Below are 18,721 nucleotides of genomic sequence, written 5' to 3'. Positions count from 1 at the left end.
TGAGTAGTTGTGAGGAGTGGCTGTGGGGATTGAGGGCCAAAGCTTGCTCTGATGTTGTCAATCTTCTGCTTGAAGAAAGAGGCAAAGTCTTCAGCTGAGATGAGAGGAGAGGGCGGTGGTGCTGGAGGACGGAGGAGAGAGTTGAAAGTGTTGAATAGCTGTTTAGAGTTTTGGGATAGAGAGGATATGAGGGATGAGCAGTAGGTTTGTTTTGCAGTGGTGGGTGCAGACTTGAAAGTGGTGAGAGCTTGTTTGTATGTAACGAAGTGCTCAGTGGAAAGAGACCTCGAAATCTGCGCTCAGCAGTTCTGGAAGCCCGTCTCAATTCTTTAGTCTGACTCGTGTGCCAGGGTTGCCTGTTGAATGTGCGGGTTTTGGTGTGTGTGAGGGGGGCAGCTGATTCAAGAGCTGCAGAGATAGTGGTGTTGTATAAAGTGGCAGCAGCATCTGCATTGTTTGAAGAAGCAATGTCTGCAAGAGGGAAAAGAGACTGAGAAAGTGAGTGTAACTCGATACATATGTCAAGATTGGAGAAGAAATGGTTCAATAACAATGAAATAGAGGTGCTGAATTGGCCCCCACTGTACCCAGACTAAAATCCAATTGAACTCTTATGGGTAGAATTTAAGAAAAAGTTGCATACTTATCCAAGAGAGTTGAACAGTATGCACCAACATTGGAAACATGTAGAAGAAACCTAGGATCAGATTTCGGTCAAGACATTTTTTATTCTGGTTGAGAGCATTCCCAGAAGGATTCAGGCAGTGTTCAAAGCCAAAAGGTGGATTTACAAAATACTAACAAAATAATAAAAATTCAAATTTAGATTTAAGGAGCAAAACAGTAACAATGCAGTGACATGACAAGAATTTGCATAACTAATCATATGCTAAATAGCTGCAAGTCAAATTTATGTATGAGAGAGCTAAGATGATTGTCTATAAAATGAAGGTAGGTCTCACACTCAAAGGGGTAGTTGGTTGTGAGAAATGGAGCCTGAAAGTGAAAAGTTCAAAACATTGTTACCCTTTTCCTTTTCACTGTGCAATATATATATATATATATATATATATATATATATATATATATATATATATATATATAGTATGTATTGTATGTATGTATGTATATATAGGGTATTATTCGTATTAATTGCATTCAATTAGCACTGCAGTCTTGTATTGCTGTGAGTTTGTATGTTCTCCCCGTGTTTGCGTGGGTTTCCTCCGGGTACTCCAGTTTCCCCCCACACTACAAAGACATACAGATAGGGAATTTAGATTGTGGTCCCCAATGGGGACAGTGTTCCCAATGTATGTAAAAGCGCTGTGGAATTAAAAGCACTATATAAATAAATCAATATTATTATATATTATTATTCAATGTATTCTGTTGCATGTTTACTTTATAGCGCATATTATGTCTTTTCAGATAGTATACTGTATATAAACTTCTGGTTCTGTGTATGTATAATAATATATATATATATATATATATATATATATATATATATATATATATACACATACACACAGTGTGTGTATATATATATATATATATATATATATATACAGTGCCTACAAGTAGTATTCAACCCCCTGCAGATTTAGCAGGTTTACACACACACGTGACGTTTGGAGACTGGATGGCACTGCATACGACCCCAAGAATACCATCCCTACAGTCAAGCATGGTGGTGGCAGCATCATGCTGTGGGGCTGTTTCTCAGCCAAGGGGCCTGGCCATCTGGTCCGCATCCATGGGAAGATGGATAGCACGGCCTACCTGGAGATTTTGGCCAAGAACCTTAAGATGGGTCGTCATTTCATCTTCCAACAAGACAACGACCCAAAGCACACAGCCAAGAAAACCAAGGCCTGGTTCAAGAGGGAAAAAATCAAGGTGTTGCAGTGGCCTAGTCAGTCTCCTGACCTTAACCCAATTGAAAACTTGTGGAAGTAGCTCAAGATTAAAGTCCACATGAGACACCCAAAGAACCTAGATAACTTGGAGAAGATCTGCATGGAGGAGTGGGCCAAGATAACTCCAGAGACCTGTGCCGGCCTTATCAGGTCTTATAAAAGACGATTATTAGCTGTAATTGCAAACAAGGGTTATTCCACAAAATATTAAACCTAGGGGTTGAATAATAATTGACCCACACTTTTATGTTGAAAATTTATTAAAATTTAACTGAGCAACATAACTTGTTGGTTTGTAAGATTTATGCATCTGTTAATAAATCCTGCTCTTGTTTGAAGTTTGCAGGCTCTAACTTATTTGCATCTTATCAAACCTGCTAAATCTGCAGGGGGTTGAATACTACTTGTAGGCACTGTATATATATATATATATATATATATGTATATATATATATATATATATTAGTTAAATCAGAAGTTTACATACAGTGTACTATCTAAAAATACATATGCATGTATTTACCTGCCCAGGCCACAGAATCTAATGCATTAACAGGAAGTGGCAAAACCCCTTAATAAAGATTGGAGGCAACGGGTGCAATACACTGATGGAGCAGCCACTCCCACACTGCCAATCCATGGAGGGGGTGATTGCTTAGTATTAATATTGCACACTAAAAGGCTTTTCTAGGATGCCGTTTACACATGTAGATGCACAATGTCTGGCTTAAAGCCTATTAGTGATGCCTATACTATTAGACTAGTGCATTCTGCAATTTTTTTTGCATTTCATTTTTTTGATCATTGATCCTTTTTTTCTTCTTCAGACAGCGCTCACTGACATTTACAGGGGACGAGTTTATTGTCGGTGCATGTGAGACGTTTGTTGGTTCAGGTGCCCACAGGGAGTTTCACCTCAGCGGCTCCCAGGTGGGCCAGTCTCACCCTGGACGTGAATACTTTTGTAAATTTCATTTTATTGCAATTATGAATGTATCCCTATCGCGTATAATTCCTTTTACTTTTCAAGGGCCAGCATGTAGCAGGGATTATTTGTATTTTGGTGACATGTTTACATGAGGAAAGACAGCATTTGCACAATAAATGTTGGATCCTTTCATCTCTTGCCCAGGGCTTGCCATGGTTCTTGTTTATTACTTGTTGTTGAGTATCTATGGTGACCATTATGTCATCCTCATGTATAATGTGGAAACCAATTTTGTATCATCACTATGCCTTGATAAAACATTCATTATAGAGAATAAAAGTATACCTCAGTGATATTTGTAAGCGTGGCCAATATAATAAAATTGAATTATGCCTTTGGACTTTAGTATCATTTTCATTATCTGCATAAACGTATAAACTTGCTAAGAGTGATAAAGGTGGTGACTTTCATATACAGTGTAACTGTAATGCTGAATGAAAAACCTATAGCTGTTGCTATGTTGATAATATTGGCCTAGGTACTGTATATCACACAGAACTTGTCTACTGAATTTTTAATGAAAATAAAAGCACACAAATCTAAAACTACCAGGTGTGCATCATGTGGGATGTATTCATGCCTTGAAGAGCCATTTGAGGGTGAATACATCTGCCCTTGAAGTCAACGTGTTGCATGTTTGGAAGCCCAGTGTTAGGGCCAGGTGGACGGGCAGACCCAGGAGGTGGATCCACTGGGCCGAACACCTCACTGAAGACAAGGGGTCCGGTAGCCGGAGCACTACAGGTAGCAGGACAGTCCGTTCAAAGGAGTGGAGTGTAGAAGTCCCTGGGACCACGGAGTCACCGAAGGTAGTCCGGATGACGGAGCTCAGGTTCGGAGGCCGAGATGTTGTCAGGCAGAGTCCGGAACCGACGGAGCGAGAAGACGGGTCACCACAGGGATCAGAGATGGTATGGACTGTCGGGATGGCGGACAGTCACCGTTCGGGGTTCGGGAATCGTCAGGACCGGATGGCGAGGCAGGAGCGGCTCTAGGAAAGAGATAGGTAAGTATACCGCAAGACACAAGGAGACCTGACTCCTAGCTTAGCAAAACACGAAGAACAGGCCCCACCCACTTGGAAAGGATTCCCCTATATACCCTGTACCTGATTCTTCAATATCCTGTTGGAGGACACTGGCCCTTTAAGAGAGGGTCAATGACCGCGCGCGCACCCTAATGCGCATGCGCGAGGCCCGGGTGCCAGAAGCCAGAGCAGGGAGCGGTGAACAGGAGGCAGGAGAGCCGGGCTGGGGCCGAGTTGCCGACGGGCGCCGGGAGCGGGGACCGGGCTGCCTGGGGACCGCAGGCGATGGAGCAGGAAGGCTGTGGAGCGGGGGACCGGGAAGCCTGGCACGGGAGCGGCGGAGCACGACCTGAGAGCAAGGAAGCGTGGCAGGGGAGCCGGTAAGCAAGGCAGGGGAGCCGGGGAGCATGGCAGGGGAGCCGGGGAGCCTAGCAGGGGAACAGGGGAGCGTGACACCCAGGTAACTGATCTAAATATGCAGCTTGCAAAACTCAGGAAAATTGCAAACCTGGAGAGGAGTTTAAAGTTTGCTGAGCAGCTCTGGCTGGGGCCAGTAATATGGAGGATATATGGACAATATGGAGGAGGGTTGAGGTCAGGAACATCTTGCCCCCGTAGTACGTAGCTGGGTAACAGTTATAAGAAGTGGTAGGGATAAAAGTGTCAGGGAGCCTAGTCAGGACCTGGCACAACCTAGTAAATATGCCTGTTTGGCTGATATTAGGAATGAAGCGCCAGGACTAGGATCACAACAACAGGACGTTGCTCCTAGCAACCAGGAAAACGACTGCGGTAGGAAAAAGGGAAATAGCAGTGCAGCAAAGACCAGACAGATGTTGGTGGTAGGGGGACTCTATAATTAGGCGGACAGGGTCATCTGCCGCCGGACCATGAATGCTGAACAGTGTGTTGTTTGCCGGGGGCTCGGATTTGGCATATTGTAAATCGGATAGACAGATTGTTGAGTGAGGAAAACCCAGTGGTCATGGCACAAATTGGAAATAAACATAAGGGAGGTGGAAGGTCCTTAAAAATGATTGTGGGGAACTAGGGGAGAAGCTGAAGTCAAGGGCCTCCAAGATGGTGTTTTCAGAAATACTACTGGTGCCAGGAGCATCACTAAAAATACAGCGGGAGCTTAGGGAGATAAATTTGTGGCTTAGAAGTTGGTGCAGGAAGGAAGGGTTTGGGTTCATGAAGAACTGGACCTACTTCTGTCAGTTACAGGCTCGACGGTAGGGATGGTCTGCACCTCAATGGGAAGGGGGCAGCTGTGCTGTGGGAAAAATGGTCAGACGGATGGAGGAGCTTGTAAACTAGGATCTGGGGGAGGGAGGGTAGTGGAGTAAGCAACGTCATAGAGTAGACAAAGAAAGTGAGACAGTATGGGTCAGAGGATTCAGGGAGGCTAAGATATTCAAGCAAAGTAGGGAGGTGAGTAGGAGTAATAGAAGTGCTAATAGTATTAAATGTCTGCTGGCAAATGCAAAAAGTCTTGCAAACAAAATGAATGAATGAATTGAAGACTCTTATGTCAGCCACGGATTATGATATAGTGGGCAATACGGAAACCTGGCTGCATGAGAGCCATGACTGGGTGAAAAATGTAGAGGGTTACACTCAATTCAGAAAAGACAGGAAAGACAAAAATGGTGGAGGGGTGTGTATTTTCGTTAAATCTAATTTAACTCAAAGTGTAACCACCGGTTTCATTTTTATTCCCTAACCTTGCCACTTTGCCAATACCTTCACTGGATTCCCATTGCCTAAAGACTCCAGTTCAAAACACTAACCATGACATACAAATCCATCCACAACCTGTCTCCTGTATACATCTGTGCAGGGGCAGACTGGTCCAGAGAGCCAAGGGGCAAGTGCCCCCCGGCCTGCTCTTCCAGCTGCTGTACAGGGCCGGCCACCTGCTGCATAATGTCATTATATCACATATGACAGCCGTGTCTCCTATACTGTGATGCGTTGGGGCCGGCACACTGACTCCTTTACATGAGCAGACAGTGCTGGCCAGCTGCATTATAGTACAGGAGACACAGCCATGTGCAGTTCACTGTGCGCGGCCAAGTGTATTATAATGACATGAAGCAGCGTGCGCTGCCTGCATCCCGTCAAAGAGGAGCATCAAAAAAGGATTGTGGGTACATCCCAGTAGCTAGAAGGACTTCATGGTTAGTGGGCATGACTGGCTTGGTTGGAGAGTGTGGCCTTCTGTCCTCCCATCCACTATAATCATGCAAGGAGGGCTTCAACCCCCCTCCCCTGCATTACCCCCCATATTGGGTTTTACACCCAAACCCCTGCTTCTATTATAAACAACTTCAGGACCATGTGGAGTGTCTTCCTGGTATCAGCTATGTTAGCTGAGGCCCCACCCCTTCTGAACACATGGGCATGACATCAGCAGAGGTCCTTTAGCCAACTGGGATTCTAGCATCTACTCTACTACAATCAAACAAATCTGTACCTCACAAGAAGCAAGAGAAGTGTCCCCAATCATCAAAAGTAAAAGCCCCCCCAGGACGTGTGTGTATATAATTGTGTTTGTCTGATTATGTATGTGTATGTTTATAGGTTTATGAATGTCTTCAAATATGTATATGCTTCTATGTGAATATATCTGTGTAAGTGTCTGTATGTATGCATGTCTGTACGCTGTGCTTGCACGTTTATGCCGTGTGGGTATACATGTCTGTATATGTCTACACATCTCTGTACTGTATGTTTACATGTCCGTGTTTCTGGGTTGTATGTTTGCAAGATGCGTGTGTCACGGGCGGGGAGGGTGCTGCCGCTGCTGCGCGCTCGCTAACGCTCGGGTCCGGCGCTGCTGCGGCTGCTGCTGCTCGATGGCTCGAACGGTGGGCCGGATCCGGAGACTCGAGCGGCGCTCCTCGCCCGTGAGTGAAAGGGGTGGTTGGTTTGGGGGATTTAGTCCGTGACGCCACCCACGGGTTGTGGTGAAGGTAGGCACCATCGCTGCTGGTGACGGGGATCCCGGGAACGATGGTATGGAGCAGCTGGGATGTTGTTTTCCCCCTCCGTGGGTAGGGGTCGGTGGTCCCGGGGCCCGGTGGTGTGACGGGGAGGCAGGGTTGGTGAGGTGCAGGGTTGCAGGGACAGCGCGGCGCGGTGCCAGATGACACAGGTGTACTCACTCAGTAAGAGATGCACAAAGTCCTCGGTAAACCAAACGGCTGGATGGACGGGTCCCACAGCCGGCTGCAGTGTCTCTCCCTGGACAGGTGATGGCGGCTGTCTTTCCCTGCACCTTTGTGTACTTGTTTGACTACGATGGATCCCCAACGGTAGTCCGCTCCCCGGTGTATGGATGCCGGAGGAGCCCGTTTGCCCGCAGGCGCTGGCCCTTGGGTCTCTAGCCTTAGGCGGTAGCTATATACCCTCACAGTGTGGGCGGTTGCCTTCTATCGGGTCTTTGGCTGTTAGGAAACCCCTGGGGTTCCGGTCACACTCGGATTTGACTATTGTCGGCAGCTCCAAGCCTGGTCGGGGTCCGATGGCCCTGCCTGTGTGTGTTGGCTTGACTTCGCTCCCCGGTCGGTACCGGCGGGTCAACGCTCGACCCCGGTCCTACGGTTCCGCGTTGCTTCACCACTCCTGCAGACGGCCACCACCATCTGCCAACCTTGCTGTCAGTGCCTGGGCCACAAACCCAGACACTCTCCACTTTACTCCTCTCACTTCGACCTCCTCAACTCAACTCCTGAACTCAACTGTCACTTTTCCTGCCTCCAGGCCTGTGAACTCCTCGGTGAGTGGGGCCAACCACTTGGCTCCGCCCCACCTGGTATGGACATCAGACACTGGAGGGAGGCAACAAGGATTTTATGTTTGGCTAATGTTACTGTCTAATGGGGGTGGGGGTGTGTGAGTGTTACCTGTGACGACATGGCTAGTCTAGGGCGCCACATTCCCCCTTGGTGAAATGCAGACCGTCCGCGGGCTGCCCGTCCATCACCGGTTTTATTTTTTTCAAAACTGTAAAAACATAAATTAACATGTAAACATTTCAAACATAAGCATTGTTAGGTCACTTAAACGTTGCACATATAAAAACACTTTTAATAATAACGGACAGATGGATGTCTTCCGCTCTCCCACTCAAGCAACCTAGCCCTGATGCTGCCCCTAAGAAGTGGGCAGCACCCCTTGACCCCAGTCCAGGTTCAGCTGCCCGAGCGGGAATGGATACGGTCACTCGCACCCGGCTGTCACTTCAGGGGACCCCACGTCCAGGGGGACCCCTGACCCCCGGAGGATGGCCACCGGTCCTGGTGGTGGCCAGGCCCCAGCCTGCTCTACTGCGGGCCCTTCCTCCAATCTGCCTCTCCAGAGGCGGCAACGGTTTCCATCCCACAAAACTATTTACAAGCCCACAAGTTCGTGGGTGGCCTGCCAGTTCTCGGCCATGTCCATGAGTAGTCTCTCATGCAGGTGGTAAACACATAAAGTCCCTCCGGGAACAACTTGCCGGCAACGGCTGGGATAATCACTGTAGCTAATCAGATGATCTTCGGTTGATTTTTCTCATTCATTCTGCTGAGGGTCCCAACGGGGGACAACTTGCTTGCAACGGAGGACCGCTGCCGCTACTTGAGGTCGTACTCATCCAGGACCTCTTCCAGCTCATCATCCGGACGGCTTGGTAGAGGAGGAGGGGGCTGGGGCTGCATCTGCTCACCGCGGCTCTTCCTTTGCTTAACGTCCAGGGCGAACCAGCCCCTCTCCCTGCAGTGGCGGGTGTAAGTTACTAGGTCGCCCCCGGAAATAGATCACGACGTGGGTGGCCCGTTGGAAGATGTGAGTTGACATCGCGGCGGGCCACAAACACTTCGGCCTCCAGGCCCGGCTCGTATATGAATCCGAACCCCCTCTGCGGGTCAAACTGCCGGACTTGGCCTTCATACACCGGGCCCCGCACCCGAAAGGTGGCATGACGGAGTGCATCTTTTTCTTTAATCACTCGCGCCATTACTTCGGCCCTCTGCTGCTCTCTGGCGGCAATCTCCCGGCCCAACTGGTTTGGTTCCCTGTCCCAATAAGGGGCGTTGGCAGACCCCTGTGCCCGGGTCGGGCCCCGCTGGACCGCGCCCACACCGGCCACTACCGGTACTCTCTCGTGGGGGTACTGCGGTGACATGGCCTGTACTGCTGCTTTGCAGTGGCGGCCCGGCGCAGCCTCAGCCGAGGCGGGGGATTCAGGGACAGTTGGCCTCACCGGTTGGGCCTTCGGGCCGGCAGCGGCCGGTTCTTCCACGGCCGGGCGGACTGCCGGAGCCGGGACGGTCTCGGGAGCGGCCATTTCCGGGGCTGACAGCTTCTCGTCGCGGACGGCTACTTCCCGCGGGGCATTCCATGGCAGCAGGAGGGACACAGGCCGTTCCTGAACAACGCCCCCAGGCCGGTCCTCTAGGGCGGACGGGTTGGATTCCGCTACCGGTGTTGGGGGTAGCGGACCGAGCGGAGGGGCAACAGCAACCGGTACGGATGGCGGGGGAGGCAGGAGGGTGAGCGGGCGCAGGCCGGGCCCCTCAGCCGCAGCGGCCGGTCCTTTTCGGACACAGGGGCATGGGTCGCTTACCCGCTCCTCCAACCCTGCCTCCACCTCGCGTCTCCGCACGGCCGCCGCCACTTCCTCCATCTCGGCCACCCAGCGCTCCATCAAGAACCGGACCTGGGCTTGAAGGTGGCAGCACATTTGCGCGGTCCGGGCTTTCACCCACGCCTCTGTTCCTGGCGTGGGCTCGGGGATTTCTGCGGTGACGGACGGGACATCGTGCACAGCAGTGTTCCAGGAACCAAATGTTTGCAGAGTCCTGGCATCCCCATTTTTATAGCCTCGGCTACATTAGGCAGACACACACCCGCCCCCCCTTGGTTCTCTTCAGCACTTCCGTTTTTTGGGGGCGGGGCTTCGCTTTCACGCCTTCCCTGCTTGGAGAAGACACTCGAGCGGGAGATTTTTGCGCCAAAGATGGCGGCGCTTCAAAATTCAAAAAACACCGCCGGCGGAGATCACAAGGCGCACTTTTACTGGTAAGTAGATGGGTTCAATCCTGTTCATGACGCCAAGTTGTCGCGGGCGGGAAGGGCGCCGCCGCTGCTGCGCGCTCGCTAACGCTCGGGTCCGGCGCTGCTGCGGCTGCTGCTGCTCGTTGGCTCCAGCGGTGGGCTGGAGCCTGAGACTCGAGCGGCGCTCCTCGTGAGTGAGTGAAAGGGGTGGTTGGTTTGGGGGATTTAGTCCGTGACGCCACCCACGGGTTGTGGTGAAGGTTGGCACCACCGCTGCTGGTGACGGGGATCCCGGGAGCGATGGTATGGAGCAGCTGGAATGTTGTTTTCCCCCTCCGTGGGTAGGGGTCGGTGGTCCCGGGGCCTGGTGGTGTAACGGGGAGGCAGGGTTGGTGAGGTGCAGGGTTGCAGGGACAGCGTGGCGCGGTGCCAGATGGCACGGGTGTACTCACTCAGTAAGAGATGCACAAAGTCCTCGGTAAACCAAACGGCTGGATGGACGGGTCCCGCAGCCGGCTGCAGTGTCTCTCCCCGGACAGGTGATGATATACCCTCACTGTGTGGGCGGTTGCCTTCTATCAGGTCTTTGGCTGTTAGGAAACCCCTGGGGTTCCGGTCACACTCGGATTTGACTATTTTCGGCGGCTCCAAGCCTGGTCGGGGTCCGATGGCCCTGCCTGTGTGTGCTGCCTTGACTTCACTCCCCGGTCGGTACCAGCGGGCCAACGCCCGACCCCGGTCCTACGGTTCCGCGTTGCTTCACCACTCCTGCAGATGGCCACCACCGTCTGCCAACCTTGCTGTCAGTGCCTGGGCCACAAACCCAGACACTCTCCACTTTACTCCTCTCACTTCGACCTCCTCAACTCAACTCCTGAACTCAACTGTCACTTTTCCTGCCTCCAGGCCTGTGAACTCCTCGGTGGGTGGGGCCAACCGCTTGGCTCCGCCCCACCTGGTGTGGACATCAGACACTGGAGGGAGGCAACAAGAATTTTATGTTTGGCTAATGTTACTGTCTAATGGGGGTGGGGGTGTGTGAGTGTTACCTGTGACGACCTGGCTAGTCCAGGGCGCCACACGTGTATGCATCAAAATGTATGTAAGGGTACGTGCATACAATCAGGCTTCACAGTGTTTTGGATGCAGAGTGTTTACTCTATGTGCAAAATGCTGTGATGTACAGTACAAGCACAGTGGATGGGATTTATAGAAATCAAAAGCCTGCTGTGCGTGTCCGGCCTGCAGCATAAACTGACCTGCAATGCGGCTTCCCGGGCCGCAGTATGTCAATTTATTGCTGTATAGCCACTAGTGTTCTCCGCAGAGAGAACAGAGAGAAAGTCCACAGCGGCCTGAACCCTGACTGTGGGCACTGGCTGCAGCGGTCTCCTGCGGCGAGAACACGTGGCCCCATAGGAGAGGACATGCTACGTCCAGGACACAGCATTTCTGGACCATGGGCACATAGCCTTAGTGTATTGTGGAGTATGTATAAAATATTTGTATCTTTAGGGCACAATACTAATTCTGTAAGAGTGAGTGCCCACCATCAGGCTTCCTCACGGTCTGGATGTAGCGTAATTTCTCTGGCGCAGACCATAGTCTAATGGGCAGGAGATCGCGCTGTCCATGCACGTGATCAGGGTGACTGACACAGTGGATTTTCACTGTATTCTCCTGATCAGAGCACTAGCATCTCTATTAGCATAAATTTACATGGTGCAGCTCAGAAATCTACACCAAAGGTTAGTTTATGGAGCGTCTAAAACAAGCACAGGGGATGGGAGATTTCTATAAATCCCATCCCCTTGTGCTTGTATTGTACAACGCAGCATTTTGTATCCAGCAAAAACACTCTGCATCCATAACGTTGCTAACATTGATCGTAGGCACTGGCCCTAAGGGCTCGTTCACATGTGTGTTAGGGAATTTAATTTGTGTTTCCATGAAAAGACAAGTGAAATTAACACCTTCCTGCTATGTAACATACACTGTGTGCAGAATTATTAGGCAAATGGGTACTTTGATCACATGATCATTTTTATACATGTTGTCCTACTCCAAGCTGTATAGGCTTGAGTGCCAACTACCAATTAAGTAAATCAGGTGATGTGCATCTATGTAATGAGGAGGGGTGTGGTGTAATGACATCAACACCCTATATAAGGTGTGCTTAATTATTAGGCAACTTCCTTTCCTTTGGCAAAATGGGTCAGAAGAGAGATTTGATGGGCTCTGAAAAGTCCAAAATTGTGAGATGTCTTGCAGAGGGATGTAGCAGTCTTGAATTTGCCAAACTTTTGGCTATCTACCCTAGTGTGTATCCTAGACTATGCTTGGTACCATGTATTGGACTATCTTGTGAAAAGGGACTTGGGGACTTGCTGCAGTAAAATCCATATCTCCGTAGCAACATTAAAGAGGTATTTTAAAGTATAAAAGTTATTCCCTATCAATGGAATATGAAAAAAAAACTACCCCATCGCTGGGACCTTCATTGATTTCATCCAGCGAAATGAGTCACTGCAGAGCCTCATGTGGATGGATTGAAGGTTGATCATGTAGATTGAAGACCGCAGTTCCATATGTTCTTATGGGTTATGGCTATCTTTGGTGATAATATTAAGAAAGAATGGAGCAGCAGTGCCTATGATGAAGTACTGCTCCATTTACATGGTGCTCATCATAGCCCTGAATCTTAAAATTGTTGGGGGATCAGACCCCCAGCAATTAGGAACCTATCGCCTATCCTATTAAAAGGGGATAATACCCCTTAAAGGGTAGATACTAAAAAAAATCCCTTGACTCTGCCTCCCAGTTTAGTAAATGTAAAGTTATTATCAATCAAGAGGGTCCACATCTTCACAAGTAGGCCTCATGACAGCACGACTGCAATAGATCTACATTGTATGAAATTAGATCATCATTGGGTTTTTGGGTCATTTGTTCTGTTCAGTAGAAATTTAGGGGGCAAGTGCTGTAGCTAAAAACTCCTTGTGTAATATAGCTGCATACAACCAGCATTACAAAACAATCACTGATCTCAGGAAGACCAGCCAGAGAAAACACTGCCAGCAGCCAACAAAGGCGCTCAAAACAGTGAAATCCTAGGTGCATTGCCCCCTGGGAAGTATGCAAATCAAAAAAAGGCCATGGAGCTGTCTGTGGATGGATACCTGGCCTTGATATTTCCCTTGTCATATCTTTAAACTCGTCAAAGAGTTGGATATTGACTAAAAGGGCCACTTAATATGGTGGTTATGGTAGTCTCCTAAAAAAAAACCCTCCTTGGCTAGGTCCTTCCCGGAGGGATATCTGGCTAGTTCTGTGTCGAGACTCCTAACAGAGGCCCCACGGACCTTTTTTGATTTGCAAACAACCAGCATTTGCAGTTTGGAATGTGAAGTCTAAAGGCCGCTTTACACACAACGATATCACTAGCGATCTCATTAGCGATGTGACACGCCCAGATCATTGCTATAATTTGCCGAGATTGCTCAAAGGTCATTTTGTAGTGGTCACACGTACCCATCTCACAAACGACGCTATATCATTCAGCGATATATTGTTTGACCAAGGCGGTCGTGTGGACATCGTCACACAGTATTCCTCCCAACGATTCCGGCAATGACAGAGGCGTAGAATTGTCCATAGCATACACCCTTGCGTGACACCAATCAGAGCGGAGGAGGCGTTAAGCATTGCTCGTAATGACACGCCCGCGTCGCTGATGACGCTGTTGTTCGTCGTTGGCAGGGTGTCAAACGTAGCAATATGTCTGCTGTGTTCGAAACGACGAACAATATTTTGAAAATGAATGACGTGTCAAAGATCAACGATTTTCGCTATTTTTTACGATTGTTTGGAGTTGCTCGTAGGTGTCACACTCAATGACGTCGCTAATGACGACGGAAGTGTGTCACGAACCCGTGACCCCGACAACATATCGTCAGATAAATTGTAGCATGTAACGGGGCCTTAAGGTCTACGCCACACGGCATGAAAATAGGTGCGAGTGGAGTGCGATAAAAAAAATCGCATTTTACTCGGACCAATATTAGCCTATGTGTCAGCACACATGAGCGATTATTTTCTCAGCCCTAATCGGACCGAGAAAACAATCTTGCCTATGCTGCGATTGTAATGCAATCCTGTTTCTCTCACACCCATTCAAGTCTATGGGGCGAAAGAAAAATCGCACTGCACTCGCAGAACACCGGTGTACCGCAAGTGCATGGCGAGAATGACAATAGCCGGCTACGGAGGAGAGAGGGCTATAAATCCCTCCCTCCCCTCCTCCCTGCTGGCCCTCCCCTCCGCAGCACTGGCCCGCCTCTCCTCGGTACCGGCCTGCCCCCCGCAGCTGAGGTCCGCTTGCACGATCGGACCTCAGTCGCAGGCACACTCGCATGACACTCGGCTCTGTTGTACTGCCAGTGTGAGCCGAGTGTCATGCGAGGGGATCGCAGTAATCATCGTGTGGCCCCAGCCTAAATGAAACAAACCTTTGCTCATCCATCACCTAAAACAGTGATTTTAGATTATTTTTTTCTTCCTGCAATGTTGATTCCAAAAATATAATTTTTGATGTTTTCATATTATGGCTACAGTATTGTTTCACCTTAAGGAGTAAACCTTGTGTACACAGACACGATATGAAGAAGGTGATGATGACCTTGCGCTATTGATTTTCTAATGTCTACATGCCCAGTCGTTCTCCGCTATGTCTTTCATTGTTAAAGAAACAAAGGTTAATCCCAGAAACCAGATACTTTATTTAACCAATTGAAATCTGGCAAGACATGCATTGTGTAATGTAGATGCTGAAGCCAGATTGCATTCAGCTCATAATATAACACAGCTACGAATGTAGACACATATCCGCGTCCCTGATCCTGCTGCCAGGCAGATCATCTCTGTAGGGGGCTGCTGGCCCTGGAGACACTAACATATACAAGGATTAACGCTTTCTGTCAGCAAACCTACAAAGCCACGGAGGTATCCTTGATCCTTGAAGGGTAAAAAGGAAACAGAGAACTAGATTAAAAATAGAAAACTTGATTTTAAAGCCAGTACAATGTTTTTACATGAATCGTAACCCCTTCATGACGCAGCCAATTTCCATTTTTGCTTTCTCCTCCACTTCTTCCCAGAGTCATTATTTCCTTTTCCGTCTATATAGACGTATGAGGGCTTATTTTTCTGGGACAAGTTGTACTTTAGAATGGCACCATTTTTTACCACAGTGTACCAAAAAAATTGGAAAAAAATTCCAAGTGCGGTTAAATTGTGAGGAAAAAAACACAACTATATTGGTTTTTGAGAATTGTTTTTACGGTGTATGCTATGTGGTAAAAACGACCTGGTAATATGATTCTCATCATCAGTACGTTTATGACAATACCAAACATGTTCATTTTATTTTTATTTAAAAAAAATCAAACATTTGTAAAGAAAAAATCTTTTGGGGTCTGTCACCATTTTCTGAGACCAGTAATGTTTTAATTTTTCAGTTGATAGAGCTGTGTGATGGGACACCGTTTTTATTGATACCATTTTGGGATAGAGATGATGTTTTGATCACTTTGGTTACAGCATTTTTTGTGGTGTTGCAGAGATCAAGAAAACTTAATTTTGGTGTTCTTGAAAATTTTCTGTTTACAGTGTTCCTCCAATCATGTGCAATGCACCTCCCTGCAGCCGGTAAGCATACACCCGACTTCAGAGGCGTACTGACTCTGTCGAAATTAGCCTTGCGCATGCACAAGATTTCCAGGAGCTGCGATGATGCTAAAAATCATGTTATCACACCCACAGGGGCATAACATGGAAAGAGGACCGACTACTCTGGAGCAACTAACGCCTCATTGACTAGTCAAATGTTTAATTATAGGAAAAGCGAAGCTTACAAATACTTTTTGTAAACATTGAGTAAAGTGAATATCATAATACACGGCTGGTTAGGTAGAGAATTTAGTCATACAAATGTGAATCCTGCTGGGTTGGGGGGCATAGGAGACCTGAGAGGTTCCTTTTAATGGGGAAAAAAAAGAGGGAGATTTTAACGTTTGGGTTTTTTGTTTTTTTTAACTTCATATTTTTAAAAACTTTTTTTTTTTTTTTACTTTTCATTTCACTGTTTTGTTTAGTCTCCTCAGGGGACTTGAACCTGTGTTCATCCGATTGCTTGTGCTATATTCAGAAATGTCCCAGCGTTACTGTACACAGTAGAAATCACAGTATCCTTTGAAGCCCGGCCACAGACAACAAGCAAGGAGGTTTTAAACAAACCCCCGGCTGTCAAAGCAATCCATTGAAGCTCCTTAATCACATCACGGGCACTTGTGCTATTGAAAATATAACAGATTAACAATTGAGGGTGGTGCAAAGTGGCGCCACTCACGATTATTACAGGTAGGTCTTGGCTGTGACACACAGCCACACAGTTATCATTTATATTTAGTAATTAAATTATAACAGACCAATCATAGTGTTTAGGCGCCATGGAAAGCTCATGATCCTGCTCTGCTCACTTTTGTTGGAGAGGTAAGCAGATTAGTTGATCAGAACTAGAGCAAAAAACAGAAAAGCAAAATAATTACTATCCTTATCATCCTTCGTTATCTCCAGTGATCACCTATCTTGCCCTCTATCCACAGTACTGTCCCCTGTGCTGTTTTAACATTTTTTGTTTGTGATCACCATCCTTTATCTGTTTAATATGGGTATCCTCATATTTTTCTTAATCTTTTAAAAAAACTACTACTACCATCCTCTCTTGATTCCCCTGCAGGTACCCGTGCTGTTTCTGTGTCTTATCATTAACTGAGTAGTTAAGGCCCTGTCACACACAACGAGATCGCTAACGAGATCGTTGCTGCGTCACCGTTTTCGTGACTCAGCAGCGATCTCGTTATGTATGACACTTACCAGCGATCAGGCCCCTGCTGTGAGATTGCTAGTCGTTGCTGAATGGTTGGGACCATTTTCTTCAAAGGTGATGTCCTGCTGGGCAGGACGCATCACTATGTTTGACACTGTGTGACAGGGTCCCAATGACAGCAGAGATCGTTATACAGGTCGTTACTGCGACCTGTATCGTTACTGAGTTGTTAGTAAGGTCTGACTGTGTGACATCTCACCAGCGACCTCCCAGCGACTTACCAGTGATCCTTATCAGGTCGCATCGTTTTTGGGATCGCTGGTAAGTCGCTAAATGTGACGGGGGCTTTACTGGTCAGGTAATCTATAACTTGCTCCAGTCCTTTTTTTTTCTCTTACGTCCAATTTGTTACATCTATTTTTTTCATATACTGTTCTGTTGTTGTGTCTCTCAGTAATCACACTCAGTGCAGATCTTCAGGCTATTTATTAGGTGGTATTGTCAGCCATTACATCTCTCCCTGCTGCCTGCACTCTGTCTGCAGTACCAGCGAGTTCCCACTTGCTTGTGAACACATACAAGAAGAGAGACCCCTAGAGGCCCCTAGAGGCCATACAGCATATACATATTGCTACATCCTTTCTGTTTAAACAAGATGAACAATCAAACTTAATAAACACAACAGTTAATCTGACCAAGTAAAAGAGAATTACAATATATACAGTTAGATATAATCCTTGAGGTGTGCAGGCTTTCTGATCATTCTGCCCGCCCTAGTAACATAAGAAGAGTCAATGTCCACCTCTGGTAGTTGTTCTGATTCTGGTAATGTGCCTTCTGATATTGCCTTTCCCTGGTTAACAGTCTCACCCTGATGATCAGCAGTCACTGTTGGTACTTGGCTTGGACTTGCTGCCTCGTTATCTTGGCTATCAGGATATTGTTCAAAAGGCCAAGAGTCATCTTGTTCTTGTGTTTTCCTCAAATATCTCCTATTTCTCCTTAGGCTTCTTCCGTCTTCTGTTACAATTTCGTAGGACCGAGGTCCTAGTTTCTGGACAACCTTTGCCTTTTGCCAATGTTTGTCGTATTTGCTGCTTGGCTGCAGCCGTATGTTGTCATTCCTCTGGAGATCTGGCAGATCCTTTGCAGATTTATTGTAATAGAAAGCTTGCCTATCTTGATTTTTCTTTAGTTGAGCTTTGATGTTTCCCACCAACTTTGGCTTTTACAGATGACTAGCAGTTGGTATGAGTGTCTTTGTACGTCTACTCATGAGCCTCTGTGCCGGACTGCTGTCTATGCCTTGGGTGGGTCTGTTTCTATGATCCAGTATGGACAGATATACATCAGTACCTGCCTGTTTTGCTTTTTTAAGGAGTCTTTTGGCCGTTTTTACTGCGGACTCTGCTTTGTCATTACTCTCTGGATATCTTGGAGAAGACGTCTGGTGTTCAAATTCCCATCTCTTGCTGAAAGTTTTAAACTCTTCTGAAGTAAACTGAGCAGCATTGTCAGAGAACACGATATCTGGAATGCCATACCTGGCAAAATGGGCCTTGAGTTTTTTAATCACTGTTCTCGCCCTTGTGTCCTGTAACAAATCAATCTCCCAAAAGTTAGATAAATAGTCCACTGTAATCAGGTATTCTTTGTCATTCCATGTGAACACATCTGTTCAAATTTTTGACCAAGGCCTCTGTGGAATTTCATGAGGTTGCAATGTCTCCTATTGTTGCTTATCACTGCAGGATGCACATACTTCACATTGTGCTATATAGATTTTAATGTGGTCATTCATTCCTGGCCAATAAATAGATTCTCTTGCTCGCCGTAGACATCCTTCCCTGCCT

Source organism: Anomaloglossus baeobatrachus, chromosome 3 (assembly GCF_048569485.1).
Source record: "Anomaloglossus baeobatrachus isolate aAnoBae1 chromosome 3, aAnoBae1.hap1, whole genome shotgun sequence".
Taxonomy (NCBI): Eukaryota; Metazoa; Chordata; class Amphibia; order Anura; family Aromobatidae; genus Anomaloglossus; species Anomaloglossus baeobatrachus.
Note: the sequence above shows the minus strand (reverse complement) of the source record.